The sequence below is a fragment of the Thermobia domestica genome, chromosome 10 (genome assembly GCF_964235325.1).
Source record: "Thermobia domestica chromosome 10, izTheDome1.hap1.1, whole genome shotgun sequence".
In the NCBI taxonomy this organism is placed as follows: Eukaryota; Metazoa; Arthropoda; class Insecta; order Zygentoma; family Lepismatidae; genus Thermobia; species Thermobia domestica.
Genome location: NC_137463.1, coordinates 72,924,687 through 72,950,148, shown reverse-complemented (window position 1 = coordinate 72,950,148; position 25,462 = coordinate 72,924,687). Strand labels below are relative to the sequence as shown.

At 36.3% G+C, this 25,462-nt stretch overlaps 1 long non-coding RNA gene across 2 annotated transcripts in view; it reads left to right on the top strand.

Annotated features, from left to right (window-relative positions):
• Positions 1-5,234: 5,234 nt before the first annotated feature.
• The window catches only part of LOC145662014 (uncharacterized), a 60,706-nt gene continuing 40,478 nt past the window's right edge, over positions 5,235-25,462 (top strand). The window contains exon 1 of one of the 2 annotated variants that reach the window (XR_014126948.1): positions 5,235-5,370. This is a non-coding gene — a long non-coding RNA (uncharacterized LOC145662014). Of the gene's footprint in view, positions 5,371-6,737; positions 7,025-25,462 lie in introns of those variants that run through there. The other variant, XR_014126947.1, reaches the window with a different exon arrangement.

Sequence of the window (25,462 nt, the reverse complement as noted above, 5' to 3'; positions counted from 1 at the left end):
AAACCAAATGCAAGAAATTTATATAAAACATAATTCCCTATATTTAAATAATCATATAGTTGTTATAGCTTGTTTTATATGCAAGATACAACATTTTTAAGTTTGACTTTTTCGAAATTTCAGGGAGGAAGCTCCCTCCTCCAGGCAGGGTAATTTTTGGCTCTCATTTCCTTGAGGTCAACACATATTTATTCAAAATTTTAAAACTTTATTATTTCTTCTCCTATTTTACCTAATTTCAATGGACTATAATGGATTACAAACATGGATTTCCGAATACAACTTATGCATACTAAAACTATCTTGTATATTAACAATCAAATTTATTTAAATTAAAAATTAGACATACTAAAATGAAAATTTTTATTATTCAAACATCTCTATATTGTTTAAGATCATTGTTACTTCGTAATTAATTTTAAATAATCAACAAGCAGTTGCTAAGAAATCAGTTTCTTTTGTTTGTGCGGTGTGGTTATACGTAGTTTACACAGGTAAGTCCTCCCCACTTTTTTTTTCTAGTGGCGTTGAGGAGAAAAACGTCACTAGGAATATGTGAAACCCATTTATATACTAGAACTACCATGAATTTACGTAAATATGGTAGTTTGTTAACTTGGCTGTTAAGATTACTTAGGGGCAACGGAGGGAAGGGGAACAGCGCCCCGGAACAAGACCCTCTATGAAAAGGAAGCTTTGATGGTTGTTTACCTTAATGGTATCTTCCTCAGGTTCCTTTCCCCTTTGTAATTTGCAGGCCATGGGCGCTGAGGGCCTATATACAATCAATTGGCATCTTCTCAGGCCCGGCAAATTCCCGAAAGATGCTTAAATATAAGAAATTAATTATGAACTCAGTTCCTTAAACTGCAATATATATGTTTTAAATTGTTAACTTTAGTTGCACAAAATGCTAAATATTATTATTATTATTATTATTATTATTATTATTATTATTATTATTATTATTATTATTATTATTATTATTATTATTATCAGTGGCGTATTTAGGGGTGGCCATCTCCAACAAAACACACATTCCGCCTTATGCAGAGTCGTTTTGACGTATGATTAGCGTCATATTAAAGGCCTGACTATTGCAGGAAACATATGTTAGTCGATCTCTTTAGTATGGTACTAATCACGCGCCAGAACGACTCTGCATAAGGCCCATTATGTTTTGTAAAAGTCGGACTACTATATTTTAAGAAAAGTTACAGAATAGTGTATTTACAGTTGGAAGAGGGGAATTTCACCCCTCATTATTCACTCTTTTCAACACTAAGCAGCAGAGACGACTGGAAATACTCCTCAGAAAATTTTATGTAATATTCCACCATAATGAAATGACTTTTGCTCCCAAATAGGTTTACCAGAGATTCTCTTTTACCCGATTATGTCCTCCCTTTTGAGCCTTAAAAATAATCTCGACGAAGTTTTAGGAGAACGTAGTTTTCTGGCTACAAACAATTACTTCAAGCTCATAGATTTGTAATGTAAATGTTTAGTTTCATATATAATCGGAAACGATGCGATTGTTTTCTCGGTATGTCTTTAACAGATGTTAAAACATGTCATATTAGGGAACCTCGTTTACAAAAGGTGTATTTTTTCTGTCATGAAGATGAGTAAAAAATGACTCCTCATTCCCCACCGTCTTCAGCTCCAAAGATTAGGGATTTTGTGAAAGCTTCAATAAACACATACACCTTATTGTGTCAAAATGATTTTTTTTTTTAATTAAAGTATCGTGGGACATACGCATGCCTGAACACCGGATATTCAAGACTTCACTTCGATGGACTCGTCCAGGAAAAAATAGGAAACAAGGCTGGCTTTGAAAAACTTTGGCGTCACAATTCGTCGACGTCTCCTGATACCATGCTGAAACTGTTCTCATTCTCGACTGATTTTAAATCCATTGAGTGGTAATAGTTGAAAAGCCTCAAAAAAATAACAGCCACATTGCATGGGCATCTAAAATATCAGAACGAAAGTTATCGAAAACGTATCTTTCAAATTTGGGAGGTAGGGAATAAGTATTTACTCCACATTTGGTATCTAAATTCACCATTCATTTTTAGCTGTATTCAAAACTTATTAATTAAGAATGTCTACCATAATAATAATATTATTAATCTTAGACTGAAGATTTTTTTTTTAAAAAAAATAGTAATCAATTCTGCCATTCAATCCATTATTAGTCTGTTTACTTCGTAATCGGAGAATACACTCTGAAATGATGAATTTTATCGGGCTGCCAGTGGAAGACAAGCGAACTTCGTAGCTATCACGAAGGATTCTTTAAAGTGAATATTTTAAAACATTTTCTTTAAGTTATAGTATTACGCAAGAACCAATGTTAAACACAATCTAACCTAAACAGGAAAACCGGTATAAAATGTACTTGTTTCTTCTAATTTTAAAATATTATTTTCCAACAAATATTACTGTATATTCCAAGTTTGGATATATCTCCCTGCGCTACCTACTACTGCAATACAATAACAAAATCCTAACTACAGGGTGACCTAAAAGTAGTAAAGCCTAGTATATACCCCTCCATTGATCAAGTATAACATTCTAGTTTATGGATTTATTTGCTTCGGCTGTTCCGAACTTAAGATATAAGTAAAAAGACATTAAAAACAAATAAAAAAATAAACTAAGTCTACCTGATGGATAACAATAAGAAATTATATGAAATACAATGAGCTACGTTTTCTTTAAGATTATTTAACGAAATCACTAAAAATAAAAAAAAAATCCAACTTTAGAGTAGTTTCATGGGTAAATGAAAAATCTTTCCCGTGTCATTTATATCGGACATTTTTATTTTCTACACCTCAAAATGTTTAGGCATCTCGGGCAGGATTAGAACTATCCTCGAGTGAAACCTTAACGATGTTATAAGTCAGTATAGTACTATCTATAATATTCATGATAAACTGTATTCTAGTGACAATGTGTATTCCATTAGAATTGGCAGAAAATTATTACGAATAGAACTTTTAAAAAATCGATCTAGTCATTCGTAATGATTAAATAGCAATGATACTGGGTTACTTATCCTAGAAAGAAAAGACATAACTGTCACAGCCGTAGCAATTACATTCAAATTGTCTCCAACGTCCCAATAACGCATAATCAACGCATAATCGTCCCATAATCGTAGGACGTTAAACTGAGAGAAAGAGAAAAAACAGGAAAGATAGCATTTAAGCCAGAGTTTAAGAAGGCGTTGCAAGTACACGCAGTTCAACTGTAAAGAAGAAATTAAGACAAATGGAATCCTATTTTGATTTTATAAAAAAAAAAATTAATTGTTCTGTTGGGTGAAAATTTAAGAGGCCTCATCCCGGCGAAATTAAAATACCGCTAATTTTTACAGTAATTATGTGATATCTTCAAATGGATGAAAGATAATCGAAATGTAGAACAAGAGCGCCCTAGACAATATTATTTTACATGATATACCGTTATCACGACTTACTTATCTGCTTTCGATTTTGAGGCATTTTGAAAATCGGCACTTATTTTCGCGTTTCTAAACAGCCACTAGGTGATTTGTGATAACAGGATCTCACAAAATAATATTGTCTAGGGCGTTCTTGTTCCACATTTCAATTCTCTTTTATCTATTTGAAGATATCACATAATTACTGTAAAAGTAGCGGTATTTTAATTTCGCTGGGATGAGGCCTCATAAGAAAGAATCGAGAATAAGTTTTCTATTAGAAAACGAAGGAAAACATTGGAAAATGAGCGCCTCCCCCATTTAAAGAAAAGTGCTACAGAAAGCAGCTGAGAGAGATCATGATCGAGTAAGATGATCAGATGTATTTTGAACATTTCGTGCTTGCAAGAAGAATAATGATAACACGAGATATTTATAACCAACTTATATATGCAGTATAAACTGAATACTTTGTCAATACATTGAGATACTGTTTGCATTTGATGAGATATACAGCTTAAACGGATATGATTTTCAATTCCATAATAAATTAATTCTTAGGCATCGTAGACAATAGATTCACTTACAAAACACTGCGAAGATAAGACAGAAAATGGATCTTTAAATTGTTTATCCTTTTCAGTTCAGCTAAATAAATCATCACGTCCCAATAACTGGATCCCAAAATATTTTGTCCTCATTAGACAATTAGAAATGTAATGACTTATATCGAGCGCTTATCAACCTATACTTCAACTAAATTCGTATTTCCATTTTATTTGAAGGTAATTGTTCACTGCTTTCTAAATGAAGAATCAATGCCAATACACAAGAGCACTTTCTTTTAATTTGACTGCAAAGTCACCTGAAACCAGCTTAAAATTTTCTTCTGATTAAGAATTGTTAAATGAAAGAGATGTGAAGTGGAGTTTTTTTTATATAAAACAAGGAAAATACTCTGGAAATTTTGGAGAAAGAGTATTCTTCTTCTCAGGATATTTTCGCGGAGATCTTACTTGAACTTTATGTACCGGTACTTACTTAAAAAGAGAATATTCAATCTATCATTGTGCTGTTAATTCGGGTATGATCATCAATGCTATGTCGTCTTGGTGGCATTTTCGAATTTTGTGGCCATGTTTTCATCGTCTTCTATTCTAAAAACAAAACCAGTGTTTAAGTAGGTTAATGACCTTTAACTCCTTCCGGGCACAGATAGTACGAATATTTTGATGAACAAAATAAATAACATTCACGTTCAAATTTAAAAACAAGTGAAATATCCATAATCATGAAAAGTCACCTCTCATTTCACTTTTATTCTTTATTGTCAAAAACTGGCATCTGATTGCAATTTAAACGGTATTAATTATTTTTATTATATCCAATGAATTGATTTGGATATTCGATTGTGCATAACTCGGGCACTAAAAGCCTGCACAATATATTTCAGACGCATATATGGCAGTTAAAGTTCTACCACCATCACAAATTTAATCGCGATTCTTAATTATTTACATATGTATGTGCTTTTGTTTTCGAAAATGTGGCGCAATTTTTTCCGCCCATAATTCGAAAGGGTAAAACATTAATAATTTAAATATTTATGTGATAAGTCAAGTTCTACAGCCGTGCCGTCCAATTGGATGTGTTCGTTGAATGAATTTTGCTTTGTATAATACGATGCTGGAAGCCGGAAGCCTACATAGCAAAATATCAGGTTGAGCCTTTTCGCAACAGATGGCGTTAGTATTCCCAATCTCTAATAACATAATACAAAAAACATATTTCGATGAGAAGTCCGTCAAGGTATCACCTTATCACATTACTTGTGAAACTGAGACAGAAGGTGAAATATTGTATTCAAAAAGGGCTGGACTCAGGATTAAAGCAAGATACTTATCGTTAATGAGGTGAGGTTAACTGTTTCGTTAAATATTTTTCTAATGTGTTGCTTGAAATAATAGCCTGTCTACCGTTGTGATCCGTTGTATGTTTTTGACTTCGCTTATTTTTGTTGATTGGTTGGAATTCAACGTCCCTCTTCAGCGCCAATGCTATGTAAGATGTAGACCTACAGTTCATTGAATCCGAACCACCGTGATGCGTTAAAATTTTAAAGCTGTCCCAGCGGGAATTCAAGGAACCTCGTGCACCAAAGGTGAGCACCCAAGCCACTAGACTAGTAAGTAGGCCTAGACAAAACTTATTAGTAGTAATTAAGACGATTATTCTCAGGGGGACAGTGATGATAAGAATGAACGAAATAGTGTAAGGAAGTGGGAGGAAACGGAAAAGTCCAGAGAAAAACAGGGGTTTCTGCACCGCAAAATATTATTATTACACACACACAAAACGTGTTCTTTGGGATGAAAACAAAAGATGGAAAAGGTCTTTTTACTGTTATGTGTAATAATTTACGACCGGTTCATACGGGATAAACATGATCAACAGAATATAGTGCAGAAGAGATTTTTAGATAATACACTATAACCCCCAAGAACTTTTCTAATTTCAAAATCGTCTACTCCCATTGGTGTACAAAGAAACTTTATTGTTACAATTTGCACATCAATCTATAAAACTGTATGTTTCAAATTTAGCTCAAGTGGTAGAAAGTTGGCTTTGCATTCGGGAGGTCGTGGGTTCGAATCCCGCTGCCGACCATCCTGACTGAGGTTTTCCAGGATTTCCCTCAGTCCTACCAGGCAAATGCCGGGATGGTACCTACTAAACAGGCCCTGGCCGATGCCTTCCAAAATCCTTTCCATTGTTGTTGTTGGATATCCAGTGTAAAATGGCCTCTGAGCTGTATCTGGAGATTGTTAAATAAATAAATAAATAAATACTCATTTCCGTCAAAAGCATGCAAAACGTTTCCATATACGTCTTTGGTACATATTTTCACATACAACTACTTACAGTATGTATCCATTTCTATACTTAAACATTATCAACAGAGAACTTGAAATTGTCACTATAACACTTGATTAAGTTCAGCGTACTTGGTCGCTGCAAAACGCCACCAAAATCATATTTTAAGGTATTTACCTTTTTGAACGCCATGCTGCATTGAACTACCTATGTAAATTAACCACGAGAACAAGGAAAGTAGCAAACCTGACTGCTAAGGAAAACAACGCTGAAGGTAAGCACGTTAGGACCTATTGCAGCGCGCGAAGACTTGTCTATACACTTCAACAACCAAACACGTTATGAGCCCACTCAACTATTTTATCTCTAAATGATACTCTTTCCTTGCTAGTTCATACAGAAGGATCTTGAGTGAAGTGTGCGATTGATATTTTCCTAAACCTATCTTTAAGGGTTAACACCATATAAAGTAAACATAACAAATTCATGTTATCTACCATTATTTCGATAGTGTAGATATTGTATAAGATAATTTCATTATAGAAAAAACGTTGAAGAATTCATGAAAAACGTCAAGTTCGAATGATCCCAGGATTGAAGATTACTGACATCAAAAAAACTCATACAGGAGCCTTAAATTGTGCAGTATAAAGAAAATATGACGTAGAAACATCAGTCTAAGAACACATAAAGGTAAGTGTTAAACATTAGTACAATTGTGGACTTTAATTTAGAAGATGCAAAGAAATAAGAGAAGATGCAAAGCTTTCATATTTATCGTGGAATCGTTATTAAGGGTTTACACTACAGCGAAATTAAACTACCGCTAATTTTAGTGTTTTTCTGTAATATCTTCAAAACAAATAAAAATATTCGGAAAATAGAAACGTAGTGAACTAGACAATACGATTTTGCATATGATACCGTTATCACAACTCATCTATCCCTTTTCGATTTGCAACTGTAGATAGATTTAGCATTTTTTGCGGGTTCTGTAAATAGCGGAATACCAAAAACAGATAGGTGAATTGTGGTAAAGGTATCACATGCAAAATCGTATTATCTAGTTCAGTACGTTTCTATTTTTGGAATATTTTTTATTTGTTTTGAAGATATTACAGAAAAACTCTAAAATTAGTGGTAGTTTAATTTTGCTGTAGTGTAAACCCTTAAGTGAGAAGTGACCTAAATGTGCACAAATATAAGCTACTGAATTCTAAGAAGGAATACTATAAGAGAAATCGTACCTTTCTTTTAATCGTACAAATTCTAATCTCTCTTCCTGGCAAAAGATAAAATTGCTGTAACATTTAGTTTAAATTAGTTTTCTCGGTCCTAATTTAACGTCCTATGAGTATCTACCGAGGGAAAATGAGACGATGGTAATGAAATGGGTGATTATGGTGGAATGAAGAAAGTGGGAGGAAACTAGAGAACCAGTGATGTAGTCCTAAAAATTTTCAGAGTGTATACGCTGTTTTGTGATCATGTATGATTGTCACAAAAGATATAGAAGGCACTTTTTTTTTAATGAACAATGTAAAACGCACGTATTAATTCAATTAAAATATAAAGGATACACTACTGTTTTATAGTCTAAAAGCATTTCGTGCTATTCTCTTCATGACACTTCTTACTTAAACCACCACTTCCCAAGACTCTCACCAACCATTCACGCCACCATTTCATCCATTCCTGCTTAATGCGCGTGCACTTCACTCCTCCGTCTCATTGCTTTGGGTCCGTGCGTTTTAAAACCACAAATCCATTTATCATAAACAGTCCAGAGCAAGGTTGGTATCCAAAAAAAAGCAGTCCACATCCGAGGCTTATCTTTCTATTGTGCTCGATGGTAGGTTTTAAATGCCAAATGATCGGCCCGGTACAACTCTAACCTGGAGGACCAGTGGCTGCCAGCAGTTCCGAAGAACTGGGCGATGGGGGCGCCCCATCCTGACGCCAGGTTATCATTGGAGTCATGACCCAATTCAATGAATATAAACGAAACAAAAATAGAAAGTACTGTATGCTTTGAAGCAGAAGGTACACTCTAATGATTAAAGATTAAGCAGAGGGTATACGGCGTGTACTGCCGTGCACCCTCGACTACAGCCCTGGAGAGAACTCCGAAAAAACCTACACTCATGTCTGTCCACCCCGAAGTCCAGGGACCCCAAGCGTGAGAGATACAAGTTAGAAAGAAATCATAATATTTTTAAAAGATTAATAATTTAAAGTTTTTTTTTTCAATATGTTTGTATGTTTACTTTTAATACTAGTTATGGAGTTATGTGCTGAAAATTTTTACAGATACTAAATTACAAAAGTCTTTATCTGCTTTCCTGAAAAATTGCGATTTAAGAGCCAAGCTTAAAAATGGAAGAAAGGCAGGCAACTCCCCTTACGTACAACAAAATTTATTCAAGTTTAGGTTTATTTTCTGTGGTAGTATATGCTACCATAAGATAACTGTATTGTGGCATGAATATTGTAATACTGACATTACAAATAAATGTAGTTTTACTCTTTTTCTGAAGTCTACAATCCTTTTCTAAACATTGATTCTTGAGATCTCCAAGTCTTTTGGAAACAAAGACCAGTTTCCTATTAACCTTTTGTGCAAAACACGGGTCGAATGAATCACATATTATACTAGAAAACAACAGAGTACTTTTTAAAATATTATTTCTTTTATTCTGCTGGATTTGATTTTTTAAATAAATTTTCTAAGTTCTGGCTTTAAGGATCATAAGTGGATAATGGTATGTTTTGGGGTCACTCAAATTAGAATAAACAGTTGTGAAAAATCAATAATTTACACAAGGCATATGATAAATCATTACAGTTTATTTGTAGTTAAGATGTTTCCCTACATTTATTGCTTTTTCAGTCAACCTACATTAAAAATACAAATAATGTACCAAATTTGGGACTTAAAACTACCTTAATTTCCTCTATTGTAGCTTTATTTTTATTTACAACATAATTATCATATACATACTGCATACTATCCTTCAATATCTAACCCTGTCTAAGGCAAAAATGGTGGGAAAATTAGGTAGATCTAAGAGGAATTCGTAAGAAGCATGAACTATTTTTTGGACTTAATCTCTGGAAGAAAGTCTCGTTTTGTGTGTGTGTGAACAGAAGTGTACAGTCATAACCAATGTGACCTATTTCAATAGAAGCTAAACTTATTTAAGCTTCTGTTGCATCAGCCTCTAAGAGATCATGACTTACCAGTCGTTTTGTGGCACTCATGTCTTTGGGATGATGTGTGGTCAGCTTATCAATAGCTCCCCAATTTTCTTCACGAGACTGAGTGAATGCTGCAATGCCAACAATATCTGGTGAGTATGAATGGTCACTCATTTTTCCTCGGACCAAACCCGACACTGCTTCACTTCATTGATATTACGAGCAGCGGTATTATAGTGCGGGTTAGCTAATATATTCACTCAGAGCCGTAACTAGAGACTTCGGCGCCCGGGGCGAAATAGAATTCGGCGCCCCCTACACTCACCACACCAAGCTTTCCTTATATATATATATATATATATATATATATATATATATATATATATATATATATATATATAGATAGATAGATAGATAGATAGATAGATAGATAGATATATAGATATATATATATATATATAAGAGAAGCAGCTGTTGTTATGCTATGTTTATTATTTTTAATCATGCTGCTTGCACAGACTATTGCAACAGCCAAAAGCGATCATTATTTATTGTTTTACGAATAAGAGCTGTTTTCAAGAGGCGTATTTTGGACTTTCTGTTAAACTTGACAAAACCACATTTCGTTGGTATACAGATCCACTTGGAGACCAGTTATGGAAATTTACAGTACAACTATTTGTAACGTTTCATACTATCGATAAGAAATGAAATTTCAATACATTAGAAACTATTCGAAATGAGTGATAGTATTAATTTCCAGTAATAATTGTAAGTTTTTGTAATTTTATTCTGTATGTGACCATACAAATAGCATTTTAATTTCGATTCTTTTAATATCAGCAATTAAACGGGTTTAATTCGTTAACGATAGACTTTCTTTTATTACTCTTAAGTGTAGGTGGTGTGATATTATTGTTTTAAATGTACATGCCCCAATAAAAGATAAGGACGATGATATAAAAGAAATTTTTTAAAGAAGTATCACGTTTATTCGACCAACTCCCACAATACCTTCTGAAAATTCTATTAGAAGATTTCAATGCGCAGGTATATTTTCAAACCGGTTATAGGGGAAGAAAGACTGCATAAGGAAAGTAATGACAACGTTGTCAGTTTCGTGATTTTTGGAACATCCAAAAACATTATCGTGAGGAGTACAAAATTCCCACATCGCGATGTTAATAAATACACATGGACCTCGCCAGATGGAAAAACATACAATCAAATTTATCACATTTTAGTAGATACAAGAAGACAGTCTAGCATAATTGATGTTTGCTCCTTCAGATGACACGACTGTGACACTGATCACTATCTGGTAGCAGCGATAACAAGAGTAGTGAATTTTGAACCTGCTGGTAAAAAACCGTTTTTCCGGTTTGTTTCCGGAAAAAATGGGAAAATAACAAAAGTCTTTGTATTAGGTTAGTTTTACTAGTAATGGAACCGTCTTTCTTTTCAGACGCATCAAAAATATAAGTTGAGAAATTTCAATAGTGTAAATATTTAAAAAAGAAGCATTCGGAAATAAAACTGTTGTAGATATTCTTGAAAATTAATAGGCTGCACTCATCAAGGGCGCCGATTTCTCTTTAAATTTGGGGGGAGCATTCAGATGCAGAAGGCATATATGAGGATTTTAAGACAAATTGCATTCAAATTATCCAATGTATATTTTTAAATAAAAAAGGGGGCCCCACATCAGCTTTGTGGGGGGCCGGGGCCCCTCGGCTCCCCAGGATCGGCATCCTTGGCACTCATTTCTTTTATGTGACTTTTAGTCGTTTACTCCTGGTTGTGCGTTAATTACAGAACTTTTACAATTGCATACACATCTACCACCATGAAGCGTTTCTGTTGCAACAAATAGGGCTCTTGAATAAAACTATGTTCTTAATGTGCTCTTTGATCTGGTGAAATTTTGTTAATTTTAACCAAATTACTTCTTAAAAGGAAGAGCAGTAGGATAATTTCACTAATACTCATGCACTAAGACATATAATTACTATTATTTAATATTCAAATACAGACTTTAATATAAATTTTATTTTAACAAAAGAGACACTGACCAAAGCTTAAAACCCACTTTATTTTAAATTATAATTTGGAACTGTTTCGGATATCTAGCATATCCTTCTTTAGACACTATCGAAAATAAATGAAAATACAGACATATATATATAAATATTGTTATGACAAAGATAACGGAAAGAATTTAAACTTTGTCATAACAATATTTATATATATGTCTGTATTTTCATTTATTTTCGATAGTGTCTGAAGAAGGATATGCTAGATATCCGAAACAGTTACAAATTATAATTTAAAATAAAGTGGGTTTTAAGCTTTGGTCAGTGTCTCTTTTGTTAAAACAATCAATCCAAAGCCATGAATAGTCTTACTATAAATTTTATGTACAAAATTTTGTATGTAAACAAATACTTGTTTTTAGTGCGACAAATTATAACTCTTGAACCACCAGACTAATCTCGATAAAAATTTTCAACCGATGAGGTTCAGGCCTAAGATGGATTTTACCATTTCACTTTGAAGGCGCAACTTGGAGGAAGGAAGTGCGGATAACGTATTGTAAAAAAAAATTGCACAAATTTGCAACACTGCAAACTCTGGCAACAGTGGACCGTGGCACACGATATGAGCTATTCAGGAAGATTAGTATATCTGTCGTGCATTAGCAAGTGCAGGAGAAGAATGACGTACAATGAAATGAGTTTGGCATTAAAAGAGGAACAGCGTTGTAAAATAATCGTGCAATATTGGAAAGACAATCCGAATGTTAAAAACTCAAACCTTGTGAAACGCTTCCAGAGTGTGGGATATTCAAGACAAACGGTGTATAATATTGTGTCGAAAGTAGGGAAGGGTCTGAACGTGAAAAATATGGTCGGCAGTGAACGGAAATCAACTTTAAGTGATCCCAAGGTGTTGAGACAACTTCGACGAGCTACTGCAGTAAGGTGGCAAAATCGTACCAAAAACTTGGTAGAAAATTTCACTGTGATAAAAATACAGTGAAGGATGCTTTACAGAAAATGGGAATTGCCAGACGTAAACGAAAACTATGCCGAAGGTTACGGAACAACAAATTGTGATTCAGAAACAACGTTTAAGAAGTCTGGTCACCAAAACGTTCACTGCTAAAAATGATGTACTCTGCATGATGGACGATGAGATCTATTTTACATTAGACGGTCACGAGTAGCAGCCAAAATCGTACTACGATCTAGGAACTGGTGATATGCCTGATTCAGTGCGTTTTCATCCGAAATCAAAATATCCACAAAAGGTGCAAAAGGTGTTGCGATGGCTTGCGATGAGTGAAAAGAGACTCTCTAAACCGCAGTTTTTTTTTTTTTGTTTTTTTTTACCACCGGTCTTGCGCTAAACACTGAACGTTATGTGAAGTTCTGTCTGCCGAAAGTTAAATAGTTTATCAACACGTATAATCGTGGAGACAATGGGATGTTTTGGCCAGATTTAGGCTGCCACTACGCTACAGCAAGTCTTGCAGCCATGGCATACGCTACATACCCAAAGATCAAAATCCTCCTAATGTTCCTCAACTTCGGCCTATTAAGGACTTTTGGGAAATTTAAAGAGACAAATGTATGCCAATAGTTATCACCCAACATTCGTTGCAAGTCTTATCCGACGAATCCGTAGATGCTTGAATGAAATTGATACATCGTGTTTCGCGTCACCCATGCAAAACGTTCCCCACAATTTTCGTAAGGTCAGCAGATATGGCGTAAAAGTGTTTGTACATTAAAGTCCAGATGCTATTCTTGTTTAACAATCAGAGAACACAACAAAAGTGCGGACGTTCAGTGTGGCAAACGGATTATAATTTTGTGCAATTTTTTTTCACCATTACAAGCAAAGGGAACGATATCAGGACTCGAGTTGCACAATAAGAGTTACATATCTTTAAAGAGCATCAAATAGTTAGTTAATTACCAAGTTTTTAGCTGCAGTCCGCCTATAGGGAAAAGTGATGGAACTTAAAATGTAACATTGGGGCCTATGGCAAGCACAAGAAAGAAAGCGTTTATTCCGTCTCTGCTATATGCGGTATTTGGAAGGTAGATAGTGATTCGAATGACATGTTCAAGCCATACAGTTGATGTGAAGAGTAGAAAAAATCGAATGATCCAAACAAAAGTAGTTTGTGCAGTATTTGCACATCTTACAATGGCCGTCGACTCGGAGTGATAACACAATTTAGTGGTAAGGAGTCGAAGGAGTACTAAATGGGTGTCTGGAATGTTTCCAGTTCGATATCCAGGTATCCTGCTTTTGAAAAGCAAATCGAACCATGTTGCGGAACAGGGGAGCACAGAACTGATACATCGTAAACGATTGGAGTTTCAAGAAATCACGGTGTCAGAAGTTCGTGTTCTGGGATTGTGTCAGTGACGAATTTGACAAAGTTCTCGTAAAGACGGAGAAAGTACACATCCAGGGTTGCTCTAGTCCTGTGCGTCCAGCCGGGATCAGTTTCTTCGTGAATGTGACATTCGCAGGAACAAATTTGTCGGAAAGCTCGTTGTCTTTGTTCGTTGTTGTAAGATATGCACATTGTGCAAACTGATTTTGTTTGGATCATTCGATCCTTTCTACTCTCCCCATCAACTGTGTGGCTTGAATATGTCGTTTGAATCGCTATCTCACTTTCCTAAATACATAAGAGAGACGGGAGAAACGCTTTCTTTCTTGTGTTTGCCATAGACCCAAATGTTAACTGTCAAGTTCCATCACTTTTTCCCTATTGGCGGACTGCAGCTAAAAACTTGGTAATTAACTATTCGATGCTCTTTAAAGATATATAACTCTTATTGCGCAACCCGAGTCCTGATATAGTACCCTTTGCTTGTTAGTGTCAAACCCATAGTTTTCGTCGTTGATGAGATGAACAGTGACATTTTCGAACAACCTTAAATTCAATTTCAGCACTGCAGCTTAGGGGAAAGGGAGGGGAGATATACAAAATGATCGAAAATGACCGATATTAGTGTCAAATCCATAGTTTTCGGGCTTATTGAGATGAACAGTGTCATTTTTGATGCAATTTAAATCCAAATTCAACGCCGAAACTTTAGGGAGGAGGAAGATGGTGATATACAAAAAAATCTTAAATGACTGATAATAGTGTCGAATCCATAGTTTTCTGGGTCGTTGAGATGAACAGTGACACTTTTAATACCGTTTAAATCCAAATTCAGCGCCTGACCTGGGGACGGGGGAGAGGGTATATATATATATATACGAATGATCGAAAATGACCGATATTAGTGTCGAATCCATAGTTTTTGGGGTTGCTGTGATGAACAGTAACACTTCCGATGCTGTTTAAATCCAAATTCAGGCCCGCAACTTGCGTAGGAATAATATATATATATATATATATATATATATGACAATGACTGAAAATGGTCGATATTAGTGTCAAATCCATAGTTTTCGGGATCACTGAGATGAGCAGTGACATTTCCGATGCCGTTTAAATCTAAATTCAGCCCCCATTAGTACTCCAAAAGGGTTAGGCGTATATGTAAAAGTAATTGAAAATGACTGATACTAGTGTCGAATTGATAGTTTTTGGGGCCCCTAAGTTCATTGGTGACAGTTTTGGTGACCCTTATACCCAAAATGAAACGTATGGCAAGATAGCCCCCCCCCCACTTTAGAAAATTGAAACAATGACTAGGTCATTCGTTTGTACTACGTTTGCACCGTTTCTACCGAAAATATTTTCGTTTGTACCATTTTCCTTATAGCGGTACCTGAGAGGTCAACTGGGGGGGCTATCTTGGCGCCAAGATGTCTCCCCCCGGTCACAGCACGAAAAATTGAAATACACCATTCGAAAGCAAATTGTTTGTACCGTCTGTACTAAAAAAAAGTTTTGTTTATACCCTGATATTTTTCGAGAAAGAGGGGATGACATTTGGGGTGGCTATCTTGTACGCATAGGCCCCGTAATGTGTACTTTTTCCATGCCCATTAATAAGTATTATGCGTTTATTCAAGTTAATTTATGTGTATTTAGAACTCTGTTCACTCACCTAAACTGCGTCCTTCCACGTTTAAGTTTTACACCAACTGAAGAAATCAACTGTTTATATCTGTCACATTAACGGCTCAAGAAACTCGCTGCTTTGATAGACAAAAGTCCAAAGCAAGTAAGTCATTGTTGAATAAAAAAAATACGATATTTACTTACGGAAAAGGGCAGAAATAGAGAAAATTTAATTGAATCGGTGAGTGGAAAAACACTATTAGTCCACAAAACGAATTTTGAGATATTTGAAGAAAGAAGTTTCGTTTGTTAATGCCACAAATGTACAGTCGGCATTATAGCATTCTGCTATAAATTGCGAGGTCTTGCAAATTGTACTGGTCTTACTTGAAGTTCTACATCTTTAGTCTTATTTTTGCCTTTACCTCAAAATGGTTTATTTTGGACACACTGTTTTCCCACTCGCCGATTCAATTTTAGCGTTGAGTTATTCCCAAAACGTTTTTTTTTTAATAGTTTGAGTATGCACAACCAGAGTTCTAAATACACATAAATTCACATGAATAAACACATAATACTTATTAATGGGCATGGAAAAAATACACATTACGGGGCCTATCTTGAGTACGAGTACAAGATAGCTCCGCAAATATCATCCCCTCTTTCTTGAAAACTATCAGGGTACAAACAAAACTTTTTTCGGTACAAACGTTACAAACGATTTGCTTTCGAATGCTGAATTTCATTTTTTGTGCTGTGATACGGGGGGCTATCTTGGCGCCAAGATACCCCCCCCAAATGTCATCCCCTCTTTCTCGAAAACTATCAGGGAACAAACAGAACTTTTTTCGGTACAAACGATTTGCTTTCGAATGGTGTATTTTAATTTTTTGTGCTGTGATACGGAAGAGCTATCTTGGCGCCAAGATAGCCCTCCCCCCAGTTGACTTCAAGTAACCCTATAAGGAAAATGGTACAAACGAAAATATTTTCGGTACAAACGTAGTGATGATCTTCTTTTGTGTGATTTAGTGTCGGACTCCCTGCATACAAAAACCAACAGTAGTCGCCCATCATTGAAGCAACCAATTTGCCTTGGTACCGGCGTTCCATTTGGGAAATTTCTTGGTGGAATCGCTCTCCGTGTTCATCACTCACGTCACACAAGTTTGGAGAGAAAAAGTCCAAGTGAAAATCAAGGAAAGGTAGCTTCAATGACATGCGACAGCATAGAACTTGATAGGTTGCTATCAAATCATCGACCAACTGTACATAGTGAGGACTCCTGTATTTCCCTAGGAAACCGTCACATAACGCAGCAAATGCATTCCATGCAGCGACTTCAAAATGGTTCATTTTATTTTCAAGACCTGGGTCATGAAGTAATTTCCTTATCTGAGGGTCAGTAAAAATTCCTGCTGCAACCTTTGCTTCACTTAAGTTGGGAAATTTTTCCTTAAGTACTTGAAAGTTACGCTCTCCTTGTCCAGAGCCTTCACAAATGTACTCATTAAACCAAGTTTAATGAGAAGTGGGGGAAGTAAGATTTGGTTAGCATTAATCAGTGGAGTGGAAGATGTATATTTTGCTCATCAACTGTGTATTGCTCACGCTTAGGCCAAAGCCTTTGTACATAGTGGTTTGCAGTGTCTTGGCTGTTCCACAAACACAAAAAACGACTATACTTTGTGTATCTTTTTTGAAAATCCTGGAGGATGGCTACAACTTTAAGATCACAATACATTTTCCACTTAAAAGAGTTGTATTTTATGGCAGACAGCACTTCATCCATAGTTTGATACGACTCTTTCATGCCTACTGCGTGGGCAATGGGTATGGACGGCCACTGATTGCCGTTATGCAGAAGCACTGCCTTTAAACTCAACTTAGAGGCATCAATAAACAGACGCCATTGCATTGGGTTATGTTCAATTCCAAGTGTATAGAACAGTCCATTCACATCGGTACACACACACATTGAATTCTCCATCCGATAGAACTGTGCGAATTCCTTCTCTCGATCCCTGTACAGTGAAATAGACGTGCCTGGTGCTAAAAGACGCCACTGTTCTAGCCTAGATCCAAGTATCTGGGCCTCATTTTTTGTCAAATTCAGGTCTCGCACTAAGTCATTAAGTTCAGGTTGCTGAATGAGGTGAGGCAACTGGTCATTTTCAAATTCCCATTCTGATAGATAATCACTTTCACTTTTGTTGCTACAATCCTTTCTTTCAGTCACTGTGCTTGATGGTGCTGAGGGTATTGGCAAATCCGGCTCGTGTGGTACCGGTTTCATTGCTGACATCACGCCGGCATACACAATAGAATGTTTATTTTTACTGGAATAACCTGAAACACTAGTCAGACAAAAGTAACAATCCGTTGTGTGGTCCCTCGGTTCGCGCCAAATCATGGGCACTCCGTACTTCATTGCTCGCATCTTTCCTTTCATCCACTCAGTTAGGCCGTGTCCAAAAGTGCATAGTGCGCACTTCGAGGATGCACACTCGAAGTTTACAAATGGAGTGTACGCTAAATAGTGTACACTTTATCAAATTAGCTTTTGATCCACACTTGTTTACAGCACCTCATCGTGGTGGAATATTGAACATGGATAACAAAAGAAGGGAGAATTTCGAGTACTAGAAAAAATTAACATGCTTTTTTTTTTTTTTTTAGATGAACGACCTTCCAGTTATATTAGAGATAAATATATCGTACAGATTGACAATATGGGGTAACCATATAATGACAAGAGATTCTTTTATGTATGTTAAGAGCTTCAGCTTTGCCTTATCTGCAAATATTTATCAGCATAAAAACCACTAAACTATTGATGATGTTCTATTTTATTAGGCATGCTTGCGCGAGGGAATATATATTTAACCCCCGGAAGAAAAGTTGCACTAGTGGTTAGTGAGCTGATGACACTGTTGCGTAGTAGCTTAGGAATTTCATTGCAGGTGAAAGTAGGCAATTTGCAAGAGCGTTAGGACACCGAAGGTACCAAGGGGAGCACTATTTACAATAATGTGGCTCAAAACTACTTTAGGATAGAGTTTATATTGAGTATAATTCCTTTCTGTGCGGTAGATACACAATAATGAAACTATAATTGTTGTCGTTCTACTGTATTGCTTCAGCTACAGGCATACTGATTAGACTATTTCTACCATATTGTGCTAATGTTGAAGTTCCTTATATGTTACTTTTTCTTTGTGAATCTATAGATTTTACCCGTAAATCTTAAAAATAGTGCCTCCATATTTTTAATCTACACCAAAAGTCAGGGGTGCCCACAAGGGGGGGCTATGACGCAAACTGCGTCATTGAAATATTTGGGGGGGGTTAAAATCTATATAAATATGTTTGATGAGGGGGGTAAAATTAATCGAAAAAAAGATTTGTTCATGGAAGAACACCTACGGATAGACAATTGGGGGGTGCGTCATAGACATAAGGGGGGGTGGGCACAACTGCCAAAAGTTAACACTTACTAAGATGACAAGGAAAGAAGTGGTGGAGTTGAACATGAGGTCCAAAATTTACAGGAAGAAGCTATTATGTCACTATGAAATACCAATTTATAAGAATCACGTGTACTCAAGGTGGATAATCCTAATTAAAGTAATATGTTGAAATATATATATATATATATATATATATATATATATATATATATATATATATATATATATATATATATATATATATATATATATATATATATATATATATATATATATAAGATTACTATCTTACAAGCCCTCTTAAATGAGTTCTGTACATTGTATACAATTCAAAATTTGCGTGCATTGCACTAAGCTTTCGGCGCACTACATCTTTCTTGAAGTATACCCGCTGTCTCTCCTACATACTTCCCACAACGAAAATGGTTACTCAGTAACGAAACAAATCCCCTCGTCCAAATATAATCATAAAAAGCTACTATCAATCTAATAAGAATTTTATGAAAATTAAGAGGCGGTTTTATGAAAAAATACAGTATGCAATGTAGTGGCTCTCATTGTTCAACTATACGAAAGGAATTATTTGTCAATAATCAATTCATAATGGGTAGCGTAATGGGATTATATAGATTAAAAGGAAGGCAAGTCTTTACTTTGGCCATTTCATTCAATGAATCGTTCAATGAACCGATTCGTAACCAAGGCTGAAAAGAACGTGCACCGCGAGTTTCTATCCTGCCTTCACTCGCTGACGCTCACTCGGCAATAATATGTGAATTAAATATTAAACTTTGATAAAGAAAGGAAGCAATTTAGTTATATATATATGAGCTTACAGGCAAGTTTTCAAAAGCGGAACCGAAAGATCAAATCGTTGAATCGAAGAATAGAAAAAAAAGGCCAAAGTAAAGACTTACCAAATGAATGATAAATGTGGAGAAAGAAATTTTTGATCTGTATTTCACTTTTGGGCAGCTGTCAAAAATGCAAAATGTATGGTAATTGGTATATTACAGTCTCTTAAGTGCAAGGAAATATGGTAGCTTTGAAAGGAATTTGTTTAGAATCAAAACTAGAAAATTAGGCCTATCTACCTACGAATTAACATTTGCAGCTGCAGCTGTAGCTGTAGGTATAGATAAATAAATAATCTAAGTATTCATTATTCTATGATAGAGCTTAACATTTGAATTCATACGCCATTAAAATTTGTCATTTACGTGCAAATAGCTCCATTACCGATAGTTTAATTATTTCAATTAAGCTACATAAACCATGTAATATTTAAACACAAATGCCTTTATAGCATTATTAAAGAAACTACTTGGTTGCTTTCCCTATACTATTTTAAATTCCATTGCATACTCAAAGAACTTAACGTAAATACGTTTATTATTTGCGTAACATTTTTATATTCCACTTCTAAAATCACTAATTTGTATATTTATCAAGTAAACTATTATTAGATCAGCCCACAAATATATTCATCTCAACAAAAGTATTAAAAATATGTCTTTTAAAATTTTGTTAAGTCACTTTGACATTATTGTTGTTCCTACTACGAAGAACTCCCATCTTAAGTACGCAAGTGTGCTAACGTAGTGTACATCCTCGCACACTACGTACTATGCACTCGCAGACTTGTGAACTTGGACCTTTTGACGCACACTAGGTGACGTCAGTTCCGGAATTTAGCGTACTTCAAATGCACACTTGTATCTTTTGGACACGGCCTAAGTGTTACTACACATGATACACAACACACATGAGGTGCCCATGATTTATCTTGAAGAGAGAGAAACGCGATTTTTTGAAAGCTTAAATTAAACTTGAAGATAAAAGTAAAAAAAAAAAAAAAAAATTCGAGACATGTTCAAAAGCATCAACGAATTTAAGAAAGGGTATCAACCTCACCCGTATAAAAGAGAGATGACGAAACAATTCTTACTGATACAAATAGCATCATGAATAGATGGAAAGAAGTCTTTGACGATTTCCTTAACACGCAGCCAAAAACTAATGTTCGTAGGAAAAGGGAAATGCACAGCAGAACCATACATTTCAAAGCCTAGACAAACAGAAATATAAAGGTAACCAAGAAAGTTGTGTCGTATTTTCACTCACTACCTTCCAACATCGATATACTACCTAAGACGTACCTGGAAGATCAAAAATAGTCCTCATCATCATCGTCAACCTTCTGCGAACGTTTTGAAGCCATGGAATCGATCGCGGTAGAAAAACATGGGCCGTGAAGCGACGAAGGTACCAAGTGCATTTTGCATCTCTACTAGGCATATAAACTGGCATCCTCTAAGCTGATTATCTAAGGAATGGAACAGGTGATAATCGGACGATGCATTGTCCGGGAAATATGGCGGTTGCAATTGTGTTTCCATACAAGGCGTAGAATGGTGTCTCGGGTCATCCTAGCCATGTGGGGCTTAGGTTTGTACTGTAACAGAAGGACCCCTTTGCGATTCAGGAGTGCTGGTTCCAGAGTTTTTTTTTCTTGAACGCGGATCAGCTGCTGACAGTACACAACTGCATTGATGTTCTGAACAGCTGGTAGCAGTTCCCGATGTACGATGCGCGAGCAGTCCACCAAACACACAGGAGGCCCTTCTTCTGGTGCAATGCTGGATTCGGCTGTTTTGGAACAGTTTCATGGAATACTATCCGATCATGACGCCACCATGGAGCTTCGTGCAGGATCCACTTCTCACCACATATCAACACCTTGTCCCAGAAATGGCTCCTTTCTCAAACGAGACAGCAAATAAACATAGGTGTCTGCTCCCGTTGTCTTCTGGCCCGGAGTCAAATCATGTGCGACCCATCGACCCAACTTATAGTGCTTCTCAAGTTAATGGAGGTGCTGCTGAATTGTTTCTCTACTCACACTGAATTGTAGTCCCAGTTATTCACATGTCTGGCCACTGTTCGTCACAATTGTTGCTGAAGATCTTCATTTTGACATGTACTGCTCTTCCGGCACATGATGCGTCTTCGAGTGCCTTAAACTTATTAAACTACCGCTACATTGTCCGCATAGTCACGACACCCTCACCCAAGATACGACATACCTACCACCCCGCTGCAGCGGCGTTTCAACAGTTTGAACTCGTACAGCATACACGCTCTTATGATGCTCTATGGAGGTTCATATTTACTCTGTCCTTACGCAAGTTCAGAATTAACTGAACTGCCACAACCAGGTAATATGTTGGTTATACTTTCACAAATTACTGACCTTCGTCTTATTTCCATTCGCATTCAACTCACAGTATGAGGGCCAATTCAACACAGAATTCCACAAAAAGCAACATAATTTTCTTGGATACCTTTATAGAAATTCCTATAAAGAAATTAAAGAAACACAAATATCCCGGTGCAGACGAAATTCCGCCTGAGTTAATTTTAGCTAGAGGGGGAAATTGTGGAACAAGATACACAAACTCATTATTCTCATCTGGAACAAGGAGGAATTACCACAAGAGTGGATAGAATGAATGATTGTTTTAATACACAAGAAAGGCGACAAAATGGATTGTAATAATTATTGAGGCATTTCTCTTGTGTCAACATCCTATATAGTACAGTAAAATTAGACAGAAAAACACCTAAACCCGGGCATCAAAAAAAAAAAAAAACAATGGTTTGGCTGTTCCAAATTATTTATTTTCCTTTACTCTAAGTGTGGTAAAAAGTCTCCGCAGAAATAGTGTTGGGTTTGGGAGAGGGAAGGGGTAGAAGGAAAGAGATTAGAAAATTATTTTTTCTCTTTGTTAAAGATACAGTTATAGTTTTGCTCCGGAGATGTCTCTAAATTATAAAATCTCGACATTTCCTCTGCGTATTTTTAAATCAACATGCATAATTATTATTTTAAGATTAATGTTTAAAAAAGTGTAAACGACATTCTCTTGTGTATCTACTTTACCTTTTACGTTGAGTTGAGTTGATTTTAGTTTAGCGTCCCGTTCAGCAGCGAGGCTATATGAGACGTGGACCTACTGATTAACGTGGAATCCGAACCACATGAGCTCCCGCCGGGAATCGAACCCGGGACTCCCGCGCCAAAGGCGTACCTTTTACGTTTAAAACCTATTTCTGATAATTTACTATGTCTTCCAAACAAAGGCACACTGATCAAGTATAACAAGTGGTATTACCGCTAGTTGTTTCATAACAGTTTTGATTTGCTTTGTGGACGTGAAAACGATATTATTATCATTGTAAGTATGAGTTGTGTATTGCAACCTTGTGTTGATAAAGGTGGTGAACTTATTCGGTTAACTCAAAAAGGGAGAGATAGAATAATAGAGTGTAGTGAAATTACGCAAGATGGTGTGAAGGAGAAATTCGAAACGGAAGTAGTGTTGGAAGTGCATAAGGAGTGTCGTAGGCGCTACACTTTAAAACCCAAGCCACCTCCAACTGTTCCAAATCCTGAGCTTAGACAAACTCCCCGTGCTCATTTGACTTCAAAACACAGTGTTTCTTGTGTGGTCGCCAATGTGTGGCCGTATCGAAATGCAAATATCCATACCAAGAAGAATGGAGTGAGGTACAGACAGTTGAGTTGATAAAAGGTATCCGTGAAGACGCAATAAGAAGAAATTGTGCTTGGGGACGAGAAGTATTTCTCAGACTTAGCAATGTCATTGACCTAGTCCAATGTGATGGTAGGTACCATAGGTATTGTTTGTCAAGATTCAATGTGGAAGGCTCAAGTAAACCTGGAAAGCCAGCAACTAGAGGCGGATCAATAGCAGACTCTGAAAGAGCTGCAGCATTTGATAAATTATGTCAATATTTAATTGAGAATTATGAATGCCAGTACACATTGAAGTAATTGCAAAAACTGTATAACGATCTGAACCCTAACGTGGAATCATACGATGACAGCCACCTGAAAAGAAAATTGATCGGGCGTTTTGGTTCCAACATACATGTAACAGATCTTCCCGGAAGAAGGGTCGTAATTTGCTTCAGTGGAACAGCATCCAGAATCCTGTTGGACGTCTGGTACCAAAATCGACAAGTTGTTGAAAAAGATGATGAATTGAGAGTGATCAAAACTGCAGCAGCAATAATTCGACGAACACTAAAATCTCAAGCTTATGGTTGTTCTCAGTTTCCAACTCTTGAGCAAATTCAAACGGGAAGTCCAGATCTTATTCCAGAATTACTGAAGACACTGCTTTATGAAATCATTAAACCTACCAGGATAACAGAAGAAAATAAAAAAAAGTACTGAACGGAAAACAATCGCTATTGCTCATTCCATAATTGCAGTATCTCGGCCAGAATCATTTGTGTCCCCTGTTCAATTTGGTATAGCAGTGTTCCTTCACAGAAGATTTGGGTCCAGGCTCTTAATTGACTTACTGGCAAATATGGGGTTCTGTTCTTCTTATAACGAAATATTAAAATTCGAAAGGTCAGTTACCAGGGGGGACAAATTAAACAAATCAGGGCTATATTCAGTATGTCTTTGATAATGCTGATTACAATGTACATACTGTGAATGGTCATGCCACTATTCATTCTATGGGTGGTGTATTGTATGTGACACCTGAATCTGCACTCAGTGTTGACACCTGTGTACCTCGGAGGAATGTCAGAACAAAAGAAATTGAACACAGTGGGTTAACAGAATTACAGATATACAAACGTCCAGATACATCTGGGTGTACACGTATAACTGCTTTAAATTGGAAAGTAATGCAGATTAAACCTTTATCAGCTATTACCACCCACACTTTGAATATGTTTTTGTTGTCTGGTATTTGGATTAATGGTTCGTGTACCGATAGTAGGTCTGGTTGGAGTGGTTGTATGGAAAGGCTGCATGCTGGACAACCGTATGAAACATCAGCAGTTTTGGCTCTTCCATTTGTGAATTTAGCACCCTCAAACCCTTCCACTATTTACACTGTTTCCTTCATGCTGCTCAGGAAGGTGCTAAGCAGGGTCAGGCTTGCACGATGGTTACGTTCGATCAACCATTATATGCCAAGGCTCGGGAAATTGTAGCTGCAGCCCCTCTCAGTAGCCCTCTGAACTCACTATTCATTCGCCTTGGAGGGTTTCACTTTCTCCTTTCTTTTATAGGATCAGTAGGTCACATAATGGCTGGAAGTGGTTTGGAAGAGGTGTGGAGTCAAGTATACGCAAAAAACAGCATTCCGCAAATGATGCAGGGGAAAGCATATTCCAGATCTATTCGTGTTTGTTCCTAACCCAAGAAGCCCTTATAACAGTTTTTCTTGATACACACGATCCTGATGTTAACAAGGAAGATTTAAAGACACTCTATTCGCAATTAACTTCTTGGACAATAGGTGCTGATGAGATAGTGAGGTCTACTGCAGTCAAGAATTTAGCAAATACTTTAGATGAGCAGCTGCAGAA